The sequence below is a fragment of the Echinops telfairi genome, unplaced genomic scaffold (genome assembly GCF_000313985.2).
Source record: "Echinops telfairi isolate 266 unplaced genomic scaffold, ASM31398v2 ScPeMD7_3;HRSCAF=10, whole genome shotgun sequence".
NCBI classification, from domain to species: domain Eukaryota; kingdom Metazoa; phylum Chordata; class Mammalia; order Afrosoricida; family Tenrecidae; genus Echinops; species Echinops telfairi.
In genome coordinates, this window is record NW_022103899.1 from 23,051,926 (window position 1) to 23,068,947 (window position 17,022).

Here is a 17,022-nt window from a genome sequence, read left to right on the forward strand (position 1 = left end):
AATGCGCTTTACACAATTGATGTGTGTATGGATTGCGATAATAGTTGTATGAGCCCCTAATAAAATGTTAAAAAAAAAAAAAGGAAATGCAATAGGTCAGTGATTCTGAAGTGGACAAAGTAAAAAAAAAAAAAAAATTCGGTCTGATCATCTAGGTCCAGTTGAGTGAACACACACAGTGACTGTGTGTTCCTTTCATTGACTTTGGATGCTTCTTGTATCATTCAATGTTTTGCCCATAGAATCTCTTAATATTGCAATTCAAGATGAATAATTTTATTTTTTCAGTTTTTTTTCAGCTTGAGATATGCTGATTATGATTTTTCTTTTGGCTTTCTAACAGCACTTGTCTTTCAGTTTGCCATACTGTAATGCAGCGGTTCTCAACCTGTGGGTCCTGACCCCCTGGGGGGTGGAACAACCCTTTCACAGAGGTCGCCTGATTCATAACAGTAGCAAAATTATAGTTATGAAGTAACAATGAAAATAATTTTATGCTGGGGGGGTCACCACAAAATGAACTATATTAAAGGGTCGCAGCATTAGGAAGGTTGAGAACCACTTCTGTGGTGGCTTGCAGGCTGCTGTAATGTTGGAAACTATGTCACCAATAGTTCAAGTATCAGCAGAGTCACCCAAGGTGGACAGGTTTCAGTGGGGCTTCTAGACTAAACACAAACTACAGAGAAGGGCTAGGCTGTCCACGTATGAGGGATTAACCATTGAAGATGTTAGGAACAGCAGCAAAACGCTGTCAAATATAAGGCTGGGAGATGAGCCTTAGGGTGGCAGGCACTGAAAATACAACTGGGAAAAGCTGCCTCTTCAAAGGGGAGTAGACAGTGCTGTAGATGGAGTAAAGCTCTCAAGACCTTCAGCTGCTGATGGAACACGACTCTCCACGAGCGATTTGAACCCATCCAGCTGTTCTTCAAGGGAAAGACCTGGTGATCTGTTCCCGTAACAATGAAAGGTAACAAAACAAAACATAACCCGAAACGAACAATGACAGCTAATGAAACCCTATGGGGCAGTTCTACTCTTGTCATATGGAGTCACAAAAGGTCAAATTAGACTATAGCACTAACCACAACAATAGAAGAGTACATATAGGACAAACCATGTGACCCAATTAAAAATTTTAAACATGGCCCAGTGGAGGCATCTGACCTCTTAACTACCCAAGAAGGAGAGAGTTAAGGGCAACATCCCAAGGCTAATCCATACGCGGCAGACGTCAGATCCACCTCTTCTCGAGCCTTGTTGCCAGTTATGACACCATTTGTCCTCCCATGACACTACTGTCCTCTGTCACATAAGACTCAGACCATACTCCCACTTGTGGGTTTATTAGGGAAGTAACAGGTTACGATTTAGGATCAAAACAATCTCAGTATAGAGTTGTTTAATCAGGACAGTTTTTTCTCAGCAGTGCCTGTAGACAGGCCTCTTTCTTGCCCGTGGTCTTTTGAGGCCCTGGCCCCCTACCTGGACAAGACTCACAAAGTTCTTTAGTTCCTCCAGTAAGTTCCCAGAGACACACCACTCAACTGGTAAGCTTCAAACTGAAGGTATTTAGCTCTCTGGCTCTGTGGGTTGGCAAGCTCCATGGATAAGCGCTCGCTTTTCCCAGGACCAAGAAGCCCACTGCATCTTCTCCTGCTGATCCCTTGGTTCTTCTGCCTCTGATGTTGTTACTTCTGTGTAGCTGCTTCTCATTGTCTCACCCTATCCAGTGTTACAACTCCTGTCCCCTGGATCTAAATGGTTCTCAGTGTAGAAACCCCGGGAGGAACCTATCCACCTCTGGGATGGCTTGTTTTAAGACTAGCAGGATGGCCAAATGGACCAATCCCCTCATTAGGGGTCTGGACACCTTGTACACAATCCCACTCCCACAAGGGTGTTGTATACCTTATTTACATCATTAGCAAGCTATCCAGTCCCCTGTGGTGTACTACCAACACGTTAATTTTCACAGTCCCGGGCAATCATTTAATGAGTGTTACAAGACCATGGCTAGAAATGGCATGTAAAAATGAGCTGCTGCATCACTCAGAAAGGGAAACCCCTATGTCGCAATAGGATCACATTCACAGCTACAGGGGTTAACATAAGACAATCACCTTCACAGGTCAGAGCTTAACATATAATTTGGGAGAGGGGGACACATTTTAATCCATAACAATGTTTTTGGCTTCAAAAACAGCTATTGGCTATGAAAAAGTACATTTGTAAGTATAGGTTTTCAATTTCCCCTGGGTGGATTGGAAATACCTTGCAATTTATACTTTGAAAACTTCTACATTTCATTACTGTGTGAAAATCCGGTTCTTATAAAGTAACATACAAGTTGGATTTTATAATAATAGCTATGTTAATGTCTATCATACCTTGTTGGGGATTTTAAAAAGGTTATAAGTCTTAGCAACTTAAAAAATAATTGTATGATTCCATTTCTATGAAATGTCCAGAATCAGCAAGTTCATTGAGACTGAAAGTAGATTAGAGGTTACCAGGTATGGAGCTTTGCTGATGCAATGGTTAACACATTGAGTTGCTAACCACAAGGTCAGGAGTTCAAACCCACCAGCAGCTCCAAAAGAGAAAGATGAGGCTTTCTGCTTCTGTAAAGATTGTAGTCTCAGAAACCCACAGCGGCAGTTCTACTGTGTTCAGAGGTTCTCTAGGCGTCCGAATGGACTCCTGGGCAGTGAAGTGTTTGTGTTTGTTTGTTATAAGGAGGGGAGGACAGGGGAGTGACTGCGAATGGACACAGGGTTTTTCCTGGGGTGATGAAAATGTTCTGGAATTAGATCACGTTGATGATTGCACATTTTGGTGACTACTGTAACCCATTCAGTTTCCAGTGCAGTTTAAAATCTTGGGGTTTGTGAATGATTTCTCAATTTTTAATGTTTTGTGAAAGAAATATTGATACTTGGTTTAGAGCAAACAAATGGAAATGACGGATGAGGCCCAGGCATCTGGATTTTTAAAGACTCCTTGGTGATATAAAACAAGTTTTTTAAACTTTAATTTCGTTGCTGGGATATCCACAGCAATGCAGCAGTTTGTCCGTGTACCGTTTAGCAGCACTGTTGACCTTCTTGCATGGTGCCCTCCTCTCCTCTTCCCGATGCAGGGTCTTGTCTGAGCCTTTCGGTTGCTGTGGTCTATTTGAGCTCACATGGAGAGAGGCATTTCTTCAAGGTAGCCATTTTTTTGCTAATTAAGCTAAACGATTGCTTTCTTTCAAGAAGACCTCAAGGGGTATTTTCAGGGTAAAGTTTAAAGGTGATCTCCGGGCAATATTTCAGGGGTTCAGCATGACTCCAGGAAGCTTAAAGCCGATGAGAATTTGGAGTTCTGTTCTGCATTTTCTCCCCTTTGATGAGTATTCTGTGAAGCCTCTGATCAAAATGTTCAGTAATGGCATCCAAGCATCATCTAGTTCTAGGCTCGTGGCAAAAGAGACAGTTTCAACCACTTCTAGTAAAAAGAAAAAAAAACAGCAACAAAAAACCTTTTTCTTCTTTAGATTAAGTTGAAGATTTTCTTTCTTTCTGAGCCATATTTACAACAATCAGCACAAGATTGTTGCTAAATCAGATTTTTTTTCCCATTCCTATTGCACGTTTTTTGTTTTTTTTTAACATTTTATTAGGGGCTCATACAACTGTTATCCCAATCCATACACACATCAATTGTGTAAAGCGCATTTGTACATCATTTCTCAAAACATTTTCTCTCCACTTAAACCCCTGACATTAGGTCCTCATTTTTCCCCTCCCTCCCCGCTCCCCGCTCCTTCATGAGCCCTTGATAGTTTATAAATGGGTATTTTGTCATATCTTGCCCTGTCCGACGTCTCCCTTCACCCACTTTTCGGTTGTCTGTCCCCCAGGGAGGAGGTCACATATAGTTCCTTGCAATCGGTTCCCTCCTTCCTACCCACTCTCCCTTTACCCTCCCTGTTTTGCCACTCACACCACTGGTCCTATAGGGCTCATCCGTCCTGGATTCCCTGTATTTTCAGTTCCTATCTGTACTAGCCTATTGCACATGTTTTAAAACTAAGTAACCCCTCTGATTCAGCGAGCCCCAGGAGGACAGAGGAGAATTGTCCCATAGGCTTCCCAAGGCGGTACACTTTCTTAGAAGCAGGCAGCCTCCTCTTTCTTCCACTGAGCAGCGGGTGGGTTTGAACCACTGCGCTCCTGGTTGGCAACTGAGTGCTTTGCTCGCTGCACTATGTTTACTTATTTATTTTTAATTTGTCAGCATAGCTAACGTGTTTTTTTCATACCCTCACTGCCATCGAGTCCATGCCGATGTATAGTTACCCACCATGGGTTCCTGAGACCGTAACTGCGTATGGGAATAGAAAGCCCAGTCTTTCTCCCATGGAGCGGTTGGTGCTTTTGAACTGCTGACCTTTTGGATCGCAGAGTAACTCCATCACCAGTTCTTTCCATAGCAGACCTTAAAATCACTAAGTGGTTCTTAGGAGGAATTGGGAGAGAGGTGTTTTTTTTTGTTTTCCCCCAGCATAGTGTAGGTCTGGGGAATCGGATCTTGATAGTCGGTGAAGGGATTATGGATGGAATGAACGGAGTTTCCTATTTCACTTTAGGGGAATGCTAGATTTTGTGTTTTAATCAAATTCCACCCCCCAGGGAGAGAGTATGGAAATGACTGTGGAAAGAGTCCCTCCGTCCAGATGGAAGGCTCAGATTCGGTAGGAGAATCGCAAGTAGAATGTGGCCGTATTGACTGGTACCATATTTCTGGGGCATTTGGCGAGACCAAGCAGTCAGAGGGGCTCTAAGTGCCCAAAGGGGCCTCTCCCATGGGCTTTCCTGGCCACGCTGGAGGTGACGTCCTCCGGCACTGCTCCCCCTTGGCTGGTGGTCGGGCAGGTAAGGGTGGCGGCTCCACACGCTGCACACGGCTCGGACAAGTGGAGGCTGCCTGAGTCGTGGCACTCTTTTTGTTTGTTTGTTTGTTTTGAGTCGTGGCACTCTTGCGTGTGTCGAGCATCCTGCTTTCCACGGGGCTTTCCACGGCTGGCTTTCGGGGAGTGGATCAGCAGGCCTTTCTCTGAGGCACCTCTGGGTGACTTGAACCTCCAACCCTTCTGTTCGCTACCAAGCATTCACTTGTTTGCAGCCTTCCCCAGACACGCGCTCCCCAGGGACTCCAGAGCTGATTATTGTAACCGAAGTCAGAAGTAAAGCTCATTAGGCAGGTAGCATCAGAATGGAGCGTGACAACAGTCCAAGATAGGTGGCCTGGAAATGAGGTGGTGGCAGTGAGAGGCCCGCCCGGTGGAAGGCTACGTCCTCCTCCCTGTGAGCTCCCTGCGGCCGCCTTCCTGATGCCAAGGGCACCGGACGGCTGCTGCTAAGGGCCCAGCTGCTCCCCGTGGCGGCCTTGCACGCTCCTTCACACCAGACCTTCCAGGCCTCTGGCCGCAGGGCAGCCCAGGCGTTGGCTGACCTTGCGCTCCATTTTACATTCCGTGCAACTTTTATTCTTAAAATGTATATTTGAAAGACTCTTTGTCATTTGGCTTTAGAATTGCCCACTTAGTTTACAGTGGGCTGCGATTTCTGAGCCATCATCATATCCAGAATGCCTTTGAATTGAAAAAAGCTGATCTACAAATAATTTTCAACGTTAACGGCTATCTATGAATATGTGAGGAATCATGTTACTATAATAGCATCTTTGGTGGCTAGACATTTATTTCAACAGTTTTCCTATTTTAGAGTGTATATATATATATATATATATATATATATATATATATATATATATATAATTTATTATTATTATCTTTTAACCAAACGCCATTTGCTCAGGAAAGCTTTCCTGACAAGTGTATGATTCAAGAAGTGTATTCTTTTACCACACGCGTTCCTAGGATGTATTCCCTCTCTGTCAGCATTTCCACCAACACTAACTGCACCATTATTTGTATACCTATTCATGTACCATCTTTCTCCTTTGCTGGATGGCTGACGCCGTGAGGACAAGACCGTAACTATTTGTTGGCTGAATGAGCGGAGGAGAGGGTGCCCTCATCCGATCACATCACAGAGATTGTGTTTCAGGATGAGGCCTTCCTTCCTGACAGGAGCCTGAGGATTGAAAACAACCACAAAAAGCATTCTTCAAATATATCCTCCCAACCTCCATCTTTTATTAAGCATATGTGCTAAGTTGACAGCGGAAGGCTGATGCACAGACAAAGGTAAATGCACCCCTTGGTGCTATGGCTTTAGGATATCTGTCATGTATAGCTCTCCTTATTGGGGGATACAATTGACTTAGGCTTTTTTTTTTCTGGATTTGTAGATTTTATTCTTTTCGAGGGTTATTTTTGCGCAGGGACCATGCTAATCTTCTCTGCATTGTTCCCATTTTAGTATGTGTGCTGCCGAAGCCAGCACTTGACTTAGACTTTTATCTGATTAGTATAGTACAAAGAAATAATGTGTGTGTGTGTGTGTGTGTGTGTGTGTGTGACATTTGTCCTATGTCCCCTTAGGAGGCAGAGCCTCCCTCCCACTCTTGTTTCTCAGGCTCAGCCCTGATTGCCACTGGCTGCAGACAGCTCCCTAGGCTGTTGAGACGAGAAGCAGGGCCTTGTGGAGGCAGCTATGTTCCAGTCTCCGGTGGCAGCTGTGGCATGTTCTGGTCAGGAGCAGCAGTCACCAGACGTGGCATTTTTGCCTGTCGTGTGATAGCAGCATGGTCTTCGGCAAGGACTCCTATTTTTGCAGCAGTATTTGTTCTTAATTGTTAATTGCTGCTCTTGGATTTCTGACTCCTCTGGAGAGTCTGAGTTTCCCGCTGTCCGTTTCATAAGTTCTTTTGTCCCAATGAGCCACTCTGCATTCTTTTCTGTTGCTTTAGACAAGAGAAGGGTCATTGTCCACTGCCTTTGGTCCAGTGTCTGGAACCATGGTTTCAGATCTTTCCTCCTGTGCGTTCATTGCTCCAGTCCTTGTTACACCATGTGCCGGAAGCACAAGTTCCCTGGCAAGTTTGAAAGGTGACAAATACCCCTATCAACTTTCATCATTGAGAAATGGGTTGAACATCCCACTCATTGCCATTGACTCAATGCTGACTCGTTGCGACCAGGTAGAGCTGCCCCTATGAGTTTCTGAGACTTAATTCTTTATTATTATTAATCAGCTTATTGGGGGCTCTTACAGCTCTTATCACAATCCATACACACATCCATTGCGTCAAGCATATTTATACATATGTTTCCATCATCATTCTCAAAACATTTTTTCTACTTGAGCCCTTGGTATCAGATCATTTCCCCCTCCACCTTCCCTCCCTCATGAACCCTTGATAATTTATTTAAATTTTTTTTTTCATGCCTTACACTGACTGCTGTCTCCCTTCACCCACTTTTCATATTGTCCACTCCCTGGGAGAGGGTTATATGTAGATCATCATGATTGGTTCTCCTTTTCTACCCCTACCTTTCTCTTACCCTCCTGGTATTACTACTTTCATTATTGGTCCTGAGGGGTTTATCTGTCCTGGATTTCCTGTGTTTCGAACTTTTATCTGTACCAGTGTACATGCTCTGGTCTAGCTGGATTTGTAAGGTAGAATTGGGGTCATGATAGTGGGGGAAGGAAGCATTAAAGAACTCGAGGAAACCCCTCAGGACCAGTGGTGAGAGTGGCGATACTGGAAGGGTGGAGGGAAGGTGGGGTAGAAAGGGTGAACTGATTACAAGGATCTACAACCTCCTCCCTGGGGGGTGGACAGCAGAAAAGTGGGTGAAGGGAGACGTTGGACAGTGTAAGATATGACAAAGTAATAATAATTTATAAATTATCAAGAGTTCATGTGGGAGGGGGAAACAGGGAGGGAGGGGGAAAATGAGCTCATACCAAGGGCTCAAGTGGAAAACAAATGTTTTGAGAATGATGAGGGCAACAAATGCACAAATGTGCTTGACACGTGGATGTATATATGACTTGTGATAAAAGTTGTACAAGCTCCCAATAAAATGATTTAATAAAAATAAATAAAGAAATAAGAGAACCCAAGGAAAGTTGTGTATTTCATCGGTGCTATACTGCACCCAGATTGGCTCGTCTCTTCCTTGTGACCCTTCTGTGAGGGGATGTCCAATTGTCTACAGATGGGCTTTTGGTCTCCACTCTGTGCTCCCCCTTGTTCACACTGATAAGATTTTTTGTTCCGGGTCTTTGATGCCTGATACCTAATCCCACTGACACATCATGATCACACAGGCTGGTGTGCTTCTTCCATGTGGGCTTTGTTGCTTCTCAGCTAGGTGGCCATTTATTTATCTTCAAATTTTAAGACCCCAGATGCTATATATTTTGATAGCCAGGCACCATCAGCTTTCTTCACCACATTTGCTTACAGACTTAACTCTTTACGGGAGTAGAAAGCCAAGTCTTTCTCCCAAGGACCAGATTGTGTTTTCTAACTGCTGACCTTGTATTTCATATGTTATGAAAAACCACTAGAAGTCAAAGGAATATTAATGCAAAGGAATCATTATTATAGCGTGATTTCTTGTTGTTGCTAACTATTTAAAGCACGCTTATACATTATTGCTTTTTAATTTTTTGTTCGGTAGAAGTTGAGTTATACTCTCATGGCTGAACTATTTAAATTTTTCATCCCAAAGAAAGGATGTTGTACTCCAGTGTTTCCCAAGCTGCGCGCACGATCCAGGGGGGCTGAAGAGCAAGTACTTACACTTTATCCTGGATTATGGGCTATAGTACAAAACTTTTAAATTACTGAGTAATTTTCTTTTCTGGAAAGGGGTGGCAGGCCAATAAGTTTGGAAACCGATGGTGTACACTGTTCACTTTCCAGGGCCTCGGCTGGCCTTGTCGAGGTCCAGTATAACCATGACCACCAGGCAGGACTTCATTGGGACTCTTGAGTGCCCAGGTCCAGCTGCTGTAGTGTGGTCGAGTCTATTCCAACTCTTCTTGACGCGGAGTCACAGAGTAGAAACGCCCAGAGGGTCTCTTGCACTGTAATCCTCATGGGAGCAGATCAGCAGGTCTGTTTGCCTCCATAGCTGCTGCACAGGCCCTGGTGGATTTGAGTTGCTGAATTTTCGGGGAGCAGCAAAGTGCTTAACCACGGTGCGTGCCCCCAGGACTCCTTCAAGTTGTCCTAGTGAGCGGAAGAAAGCACGCAGGAGTTTCTGGCGTGTAGCTCACAATTCTTCCTAGTAGGAATAGGTGCCTGTTTATGTAGAGACTCACATTTCTCTGATACCAGCCAAAACCAGTACAGCTAGAAGAGCCCAATAAGATCCATGACTCATCATAAGTGAGCTGCTGAGAATCCTTAACAAGCCTCCGCAGCAGTCTTGCTTCTACCACTCTGTTGGGAACCTTTCGGGAGCCGTAGTTTGGACTCTGGGTTGAAATCGATTCGATGGCAGGGAGGTTTTGTTGCTCTTGTTGGCTCAGTGCTCAGTTTCAAGTGGCTCTTGCCCTCCTCCGGGTTAGTCACACGCTCCTGCCTCCTCCTTCACCACAGCTTCACAGCCAATTTATACACACAAGCCACGTGATCTCTCTCAAACAAAATCAGATCACATTTCCCGCCTGTTTACAAACCTCCATGATCTCTTTTCTATGCACTTAGAATAAATCCCCTTCTCCTGCATTCAAGGCCTCAGTGGTGTGGCCTCTGCGCACTTCTCGAGCGGCTACTCCCGCCCGGCTGGGCTCCAGGCTGGGCCCTTCTTCCAGGGCGTTTGAATCAGCTCCTCCCTCGGCCTGAATTTCTCTGCCACCTGACCTTTGTGTGGCTCCTTTTTTAAAAAGTCATTCAAATCTCAGAAAAGGCTGGCTGACTACTTCCTTGAAAATCTACCCAGCATCTGCCACATTGCCCAGGCTTCATCTTTTGCAGAGCACTTCCTATTGTGTTTTTTTTATTGTTCATTCATTTACAAGTTTATTGTCTCTTACCCTGAAAGGATGTAAAATCATGAGACCAGGGCGTTTTTCTCTGTACCTTGTTTCCTGCTTGGCCCTTGGCACCTAGAACAGGCCTGGCAAGTGGTAGGTGCTCAATATTTGCTGAGCAAATGAACAGAACCTTCCCATGGCTTCTGGAGATGAACTGCTGAGGATTTGTTTATCCTTGCACTGGAAAGGTTTTGTTGGTTGTGAATTAGGCTATTTCATTTTAGGTCTGAGATTAATTTAGTTAAGACTCTTAAATAACCTCACCCTGACTCTAAACCTGAATAAATCTTAAGAACTACAACGTTAGAATGGTGAATTTGTTTGTTTGTTTTCGTACATTTGGTGACTCTTTGTGGGTAATTTGATTTTAAAGGTGGTATTGGTAGGGGCCATAGACTCAGCTCTGACTCTCAGTGGCCCTGTGTGTAACAGGAGGAAACACGGCCCTGTCCCAGGCCACCCGCACAGTTATTGTTGCGTTTGAACTCGTGGTTACAGCTGCTGTGGCGGTTCATCCTGTGGAGGGTCTTCCTGTTTTTACTGACCCTCTGCTTTGCCAAACAGCATGCCCTTCAAGAACTGGTCTCTCCTGATAGTAGGTTAAAAAACAAACAAAAATCTATTGCTAGAACATCATAGAAACATATTAAACAAAAATATTGAATTGTGAAGCGGTTGTTTCTCAATATATCTTTCATTTAGATCTACACACTTTTGAAGGCAGTATTTACATCTCTAGCCCTTTCCCTTTGATTTGCACCATGTCCAAACAGCAGTGTCAGCATTCTCAAGAAACACACCGATGTGGCACTGATGGTTAGGAGTTTGGGACTGCTAATTGCAAGGCCGGAAGTTCAAATCCACCAGCCTCTCTGTGGTAGAAAGATGTGGCTGTCTAATCTCATAAACATTTAGTCTCAGAAACCCTTTATAGGGTCACTGTGAGTCAGAATTGACTCAATGGCAGTGGGTTTGGGGCATGATCAGGGCTCCAGGGTGGACGGGGGTTAAGATTTCCCAATGGAGTTCTTGTAGGGCAGTCCTTCCTCCCCTGGAAGAATGAACAGTCCATTGTTGGGATGAGCACATCTCCTCGGGGCAACTCTCCAGGCCTTCAGCTGACCAATACAACCTTTAATTTTCTCAAAATAGGTCCCCATGATCCTCCTGTGCCCTTCAAGAAAACCTATTAGGATTACCCCTTTCAAATCCTCCCAAAGAGCCACCACAGTCTGCTGAGCTTACCTCTGCCTTCACTGTAGAACTGCCAAGCAGATCCTCTTGGAAGTCACTGTTTGAATGGGACTGTTTAAAGGCCACTAAGGAGACTAAGACAAGTGTATTACCGAGAATCTGTGTACAGGAGTTGGTTGATGGCAGAGATATGGTTAACCACATTTTGTTCTAATAAACAAAACCACATATAGGAAGTGGAACCCTAGTAGAAATACTTTTGACTTGACCTTGTCCACGAGACAAAGTCTCTAAGAAGCATTCTAGATGTACTTCTTGCAGGATTGATGGTTTGTTCTTTTGGTGGCCCCTGGAGAATACTTGCCCCCACACCACCATTCCAATACTGGAGGACTTCTCAGATGGCCCTCTTCACTGCCCGCGTTCCCATGCAGATGAAGCGATTGACATGCCCTAGACAGGCCAGAGGCGCTGGAGTTCTAAATAGCATCTTTGCTTCTCAGCACTTTATCTTTTGCAGAATTGCCCAATGTAATATGTTATTTGATATTCTGTCTGAGGTTTCCATGGGAACTGGTTGTACATTCAATCAAATGAAATGTTTGACAACTTCAATATTTTCTCCATGTGAAGATTTCTTTATGTTACAAAATGGTAAAATTTAAACACTCTATATTTATTCTGGAATTTCCTTAGGCAAAATGTTACTTTCCACTTTAATGACTTAAAAAAAAAGACTTTTTCACAAACTTAAAAGCAGGCCTTTCAACAAAGATAAAGTTCACCCCACGCCCCTGGAAAGGCAGCGATCAACAGCAGCAGTAACAACTGAAAAGAACGAATACTGTAATTGACGTGGGGGAACTGGGACTCCCGTGCGGTGTGGAACACAGTAGGGAAGCTCCTCAAAAGACTGAAGCAACTAGAGTTATCACATGACCCAACAATTCTAGTCCTGGGTACGTGCCCAAAAGACTGGAAAGCAGAGACTGTCAAAAAGATTTGTATGGTAATAATTTGTTTTAGGAGAAATACCAGACTAGTAGCAAGGAGTTGGAGATTAATGATGTCCCAAATGTCCAACTCTTCCAGTATGCTCTTCTGCTCCATTTCCCCCTCGCTCCTCCCTTTAGTGTATTCCTTCACATCCCTGAATTCTGGGGATCTCTGCAAATTCCCATAGAAACTCATGATACTTAGAGGAAATCTCTCACGTGGTGGTGGATGCCCTTCAGTCCAAAATCCAAATGCAGGGACCTAGAGTCAAAGCCAAAGTGTCCCGAAGCCATGGGAGATCTTGCTTCTACCAAAGCTTGGTCAGGAAGTAGAGGTGTGGCTTTCCAGGTGAGGCGACATGTGTTAGAACAGTATGGTGGCTCCAGTACATAGTCACGGAAAACAAGGGTGCAGCTGGGTTCCCCTCCCATACTACGGCAGGGTCTTAAAGATGCCGTCAAGGAAACAAAAAATGTGACTTGGTTCTCACTCTTTGCTAGGTCAGATCTTAATCCCACCCTAATCCTGGTCATCAGTGGAGGATGCCCTCCAAAATAGGACTGCAGCATCAGGCATATAAAGTCCAGAGTTCTAATAGATAACACGAGAAGTGAAGGCTATGTGGGCCATAGTAATTGACTATCACCAGTGGGGGGATTCAGCCAGTTCACACCAGTTCAGCCTTACTGATAGTTAATTTTTTGTTGAGTTTAGTGAACCAGTTGTTAAAATGGCACTTAGAGTCAGGGTTCATTCTAAGGTGGAAATCACAAATTTACATTTCTTACTCTTTTTTAATGTTCATCTGCACAACAGCGTGTTCTAAGCACTTGTGTAGTACTGTTCATTCTGTCCATATGTATAAAAAGTTAGACGGAACTGTGCTTGTATTATTTACGTATCCATTTCATAAAACTCGTTATACTTTTGATGAAGTACTACATTTTTATTCCCTTATGATTTTTACTTCAGTAAATAAATATACAATATAAAGAGAAAAAGTGTCAAACAATGAGCGGATGACATGCTGTCATTTGCTATCATTCGTTTCAGCTTTGTTATGCTCCCAATTCCCATAAGATATTATGAGTGACTTATGCCACTACTGAAAGTGTTCAAAGAGCAAAAAATCTTGTCAGAACAATGCTGTAAGTTCAGCAGAAGCGAAAAGGGTTTTTCAAAGCTGAATGTAATATGTTCAGAGAAGAGAAGTCACCTGTTTCTAATATATTTAACATAATGACTATTGTCTAACTGGCCTACCTGTAAAGGAATGGCAATTCACTCCTACAATGAAAAGATGGTTAAGGATAAGATCACACAGCCAAGGAGGTTCAGATAAAGGGGTATATTGCAAAGGAGGATGCTAATCAAGAATCAATATGGAAATAGCTTAGCAGTTTTATTATTTTTTGTCAGGTATTATTTAATATTTTAAAACTTTTATTGTTCTTATTTAAGAATCAACCGTATGAAATAATAAACGGCCTTTCGGTATGACCTTTTTTATACTTAAAGAGGTTGTTAAGGCAGTGAATCGGTTGTTAATTATTTGAATCCCCACACTGACTGTAACTCAACTCGTACACCAATGGTCAGTGCAGTGCTTTTCACAAGAGCCCAAAGGTGAAAGCAACCGAAACGCCCATCAAAACGGAGCAGGGCAGCAAAGCCAGTGCCTGTGTTTGCGGGCAATAAGCTGTACAACGGAAAAGTTGAACTGTGGTACCAGGGGCTTCAGTGGAGAGGAAATGTTTTGAGAATGATGAGGGCAATGAATGTTGAAATGTGCTTGACACAATTGATGTGTGTATGGATTGTGATAAGAGTTGTATGAGCCCCTAATCAAATGATTAAAATAAATAAATAAATAAATAAATAAAAAGTTGAACTGACAGAAGTTGTGTGATACACATTTTTATAATAATAAAACCAAAACAAAACAATTGCTGCCAAGGCTGCTTTTGTGTAACCAAACTCCATGGGATTTTGTTCCTTGATTTGGAGGTCAGGTTTGATGGGACATCTCAGTTAATTATCCTAATGTGCTTCTGTGCTCCTTCCTAGTTGAGTAGTGTCTGGGGTTCTTAAATCCTTGCAAACAGCCTTCCAAGGAAAAACGATTGGTCTCTATTCACCTGCACAGTAGAAGAAGGAAAGTCAAGAATAGGAGAATATAGAAGGTTTGGTTATTTGCCTCCGTGAACTTCCTCCTCTGCCATGAGGCCAGAAGATTTGGATGGTGCCCGACTACCATGCAGAACATTTTCTTTTTGTAACTTTTATTTTCAGTCACTTTATTGGGGGCTCATGCAGATCTTATTACAATCCATACATCCATTGTGTCAAGGACATTTGTACATATGCTGCCATCATCATTTTCAAAACATTTTCTTTCTACTTGAGCCCTTGGTATTAGCGTTCCTCTACAGAACATTTTTATCAAAGATTCTGTAGGAGAATCCTGATCAGAAGAGGTTAAATACAAGACAGAATGTCAAATTCTTATGGACTTAGACTTTCTGGAGTCAGGGAGGGTGGATGAACCACTAAGACTACAGTCAATCATGATGCCGGCTGCTATTGAGTCAATTCTGAGTCATAGCAACCCTCCATGACAGAGTAGATACGCTCCCTAGGGTTTCGAAGGCTGTCAATCTTTACGGGAGCAGAAAGTCTCCTCTTTCTCCCACTTGAAACTACTAGCCAGCTTTAAAAAGTTTATGGGAAAAAATCATTATCTTTTATCCATCTTTTTGAAGCTTCCTTGTATTGTCCTGAGATTATCTTTACAACTTAAACCCAAAATATCCCCTGCCATCATCTTAAAAACTGAACATTGATTTAACTGCTATTAAGAGTCAGCCTTGAGATGGGGGGAGTGCGGAGTGGAGATCCAAAGCCCATTAGTAGGCCACTGGAGATCCCCTTGCAGAGTGGTCTCGGGGAGGAGATGAGCCAGTCAGGGTGCGATGTAACAATGATGAGAAATACAACCTTCCTCTAGTTCCTAAACGTTTCCTACCCGATCCCACTACCATGACTCGAATTCGATCTTGCAAGACTGGCTAGACCAGAGGAGGTACACTGGTACAGATAGGAACTGAAAATACAGGGAATCCAGGACGGATGAGCCCTATAGGACCAGTGGTGTGAGTGGCAAAACAGGGTGGGTAAAGGGAGAATGGGTAGGAAAGAGGGAACCGATTACATGGAACTGTGTGTGACCTCCTCCCTGGGGGACAGACAACCGAAAAGTGGATGAAGGGAGACGTCGGACAGGGCAAGATATGACAAAATACCCATTTATAAACTATCAAGGGCTCATGCGGGAGGGGGGAGCAGGGAGGGAGGGGAAAAATGAGGACCTAATGTCGGGGATTTAAATGGAGAGAAAATGTTTTGAGAAACGATGTACAAATGCGCTTTACACAATTGATGTGTATAAGGATTGGGATAACAGTTGTATGAGCCCCTAATAAAATGTTAAAAAAGGAAAAAAAAAAAATGAGTCAGCCTTGAGCATTATGCTCTTAAGAACTGTCTCTATGGGATCAAATAGACAACAACTCGAAAGATTAGAAATCTTAATGCGAAGTGAATTTATATTCATCCAAGAGGAACAGCTCTGACAAGGAGGGTGGGAGTGGCTGTATACCTTGAATGCCATCACTGTCACTAAGTTATACATGTGGAAACTTGGTATATGTTTCCTGTGTGTTCTCAACAGCAAGAAAATAAAATTTGGGAGAAAACAGTGGTTTTCATTTATTTAGCACCTAATTATGTGCTAGAAACTATGTTGAGTATACTCCCACATTATCTTATCATAAAATAATTTGCTTGTTAGCATTTACATCTTTCAGGTCCAAACTTGTTGTGTACTGTGTATAAAAACAAGTAGCCAGGCTCCAAAGTTCAAGCGTCTCCATTCTATGATGCAACCTTGGAAAGTCTGCTTAATTCTCACGTGAGCTGGACTGTGCTGGGCAGCATATAATATTGGAATGGAATGGAGTGTTTAGCCCCCAATAAGGTTGTGGGTTTCTCACATAAGAAGTCCAGAAGTCGGCAGTTCTGGACTGGCACGGTGACTCCAGCATCCTCTTCTAATGCAGACATTTCCTGTCTTCCATCCCACCATCCCTTGCGGCATGGCCTCCATCCTCAGGCCATCGTAGGATTACAGAAATACAGCTCCCCTTCACACACTGGCCAACATTAAATAGTATCAATTTCTTCACATTTTGCTAATCCAATGAGCAAAATAAAAGACAGCTTTTTACATTTTAAAATGGGAATATTAAGTATTTTCTCATGTTTGTTGGTTGTGTCTACTCTTAAATAAATTACCAATTTGTGTCCTTAGCATGTTTTGTTTGCTTGGTTGTATATCTGCTTGTTTTTAATTTTTAAAATCTTTCTGCTTACTTGAAATACTAACCCTTTGAAAATTGATTTTTTAATTCCAGATGTGAGTTAAAGCACCTAGTTTTATTTTGAATATGGTGACCTGTGTCACTAGTTACAGAGAAATAACTCTGTGATGCCAGGATAAGCCCTTCAGGCACAGTAACGGGAGTCACAATACCATGAGCGTAGGGGGAAGGTGGAGGGAGAAGGGGAAGAAAGGGGGCACTGATCGCAATGATCAATATACAACACCACTGTATTAGTCTAAGTACTTTAGAGAAACAAATCCACAGCAACTCATGTATAAGAGAGTTTTAGGTAAAGAAAATGTGCATCACGAAAACATCCCAACCCAATGCTGCCCAAGCCCACAAGTCCAACATTAACCCAACACCAGTCCACAAAG

The 17,022-nt window shown here is 43.1% G+C and overlaps 1 non-coding gene across 1 annotated transcript; it reads right to left on the minus strand.

Moving 5' to 3' along the window:
• Positions 1 to 6,351: 6,351 nt before the first annotated feature.
• Positions 6,352 to 6,458, minus strand: LOC115872287. Its single transcript, XR_004047788.1, has one exon. It is a non-coding gene; the product is annotated as a U6 spliceosomal RNA (small nuclear RNA).
• Positions 6,459 to 17,022: the final 10,564 nt, after the last annotated feature.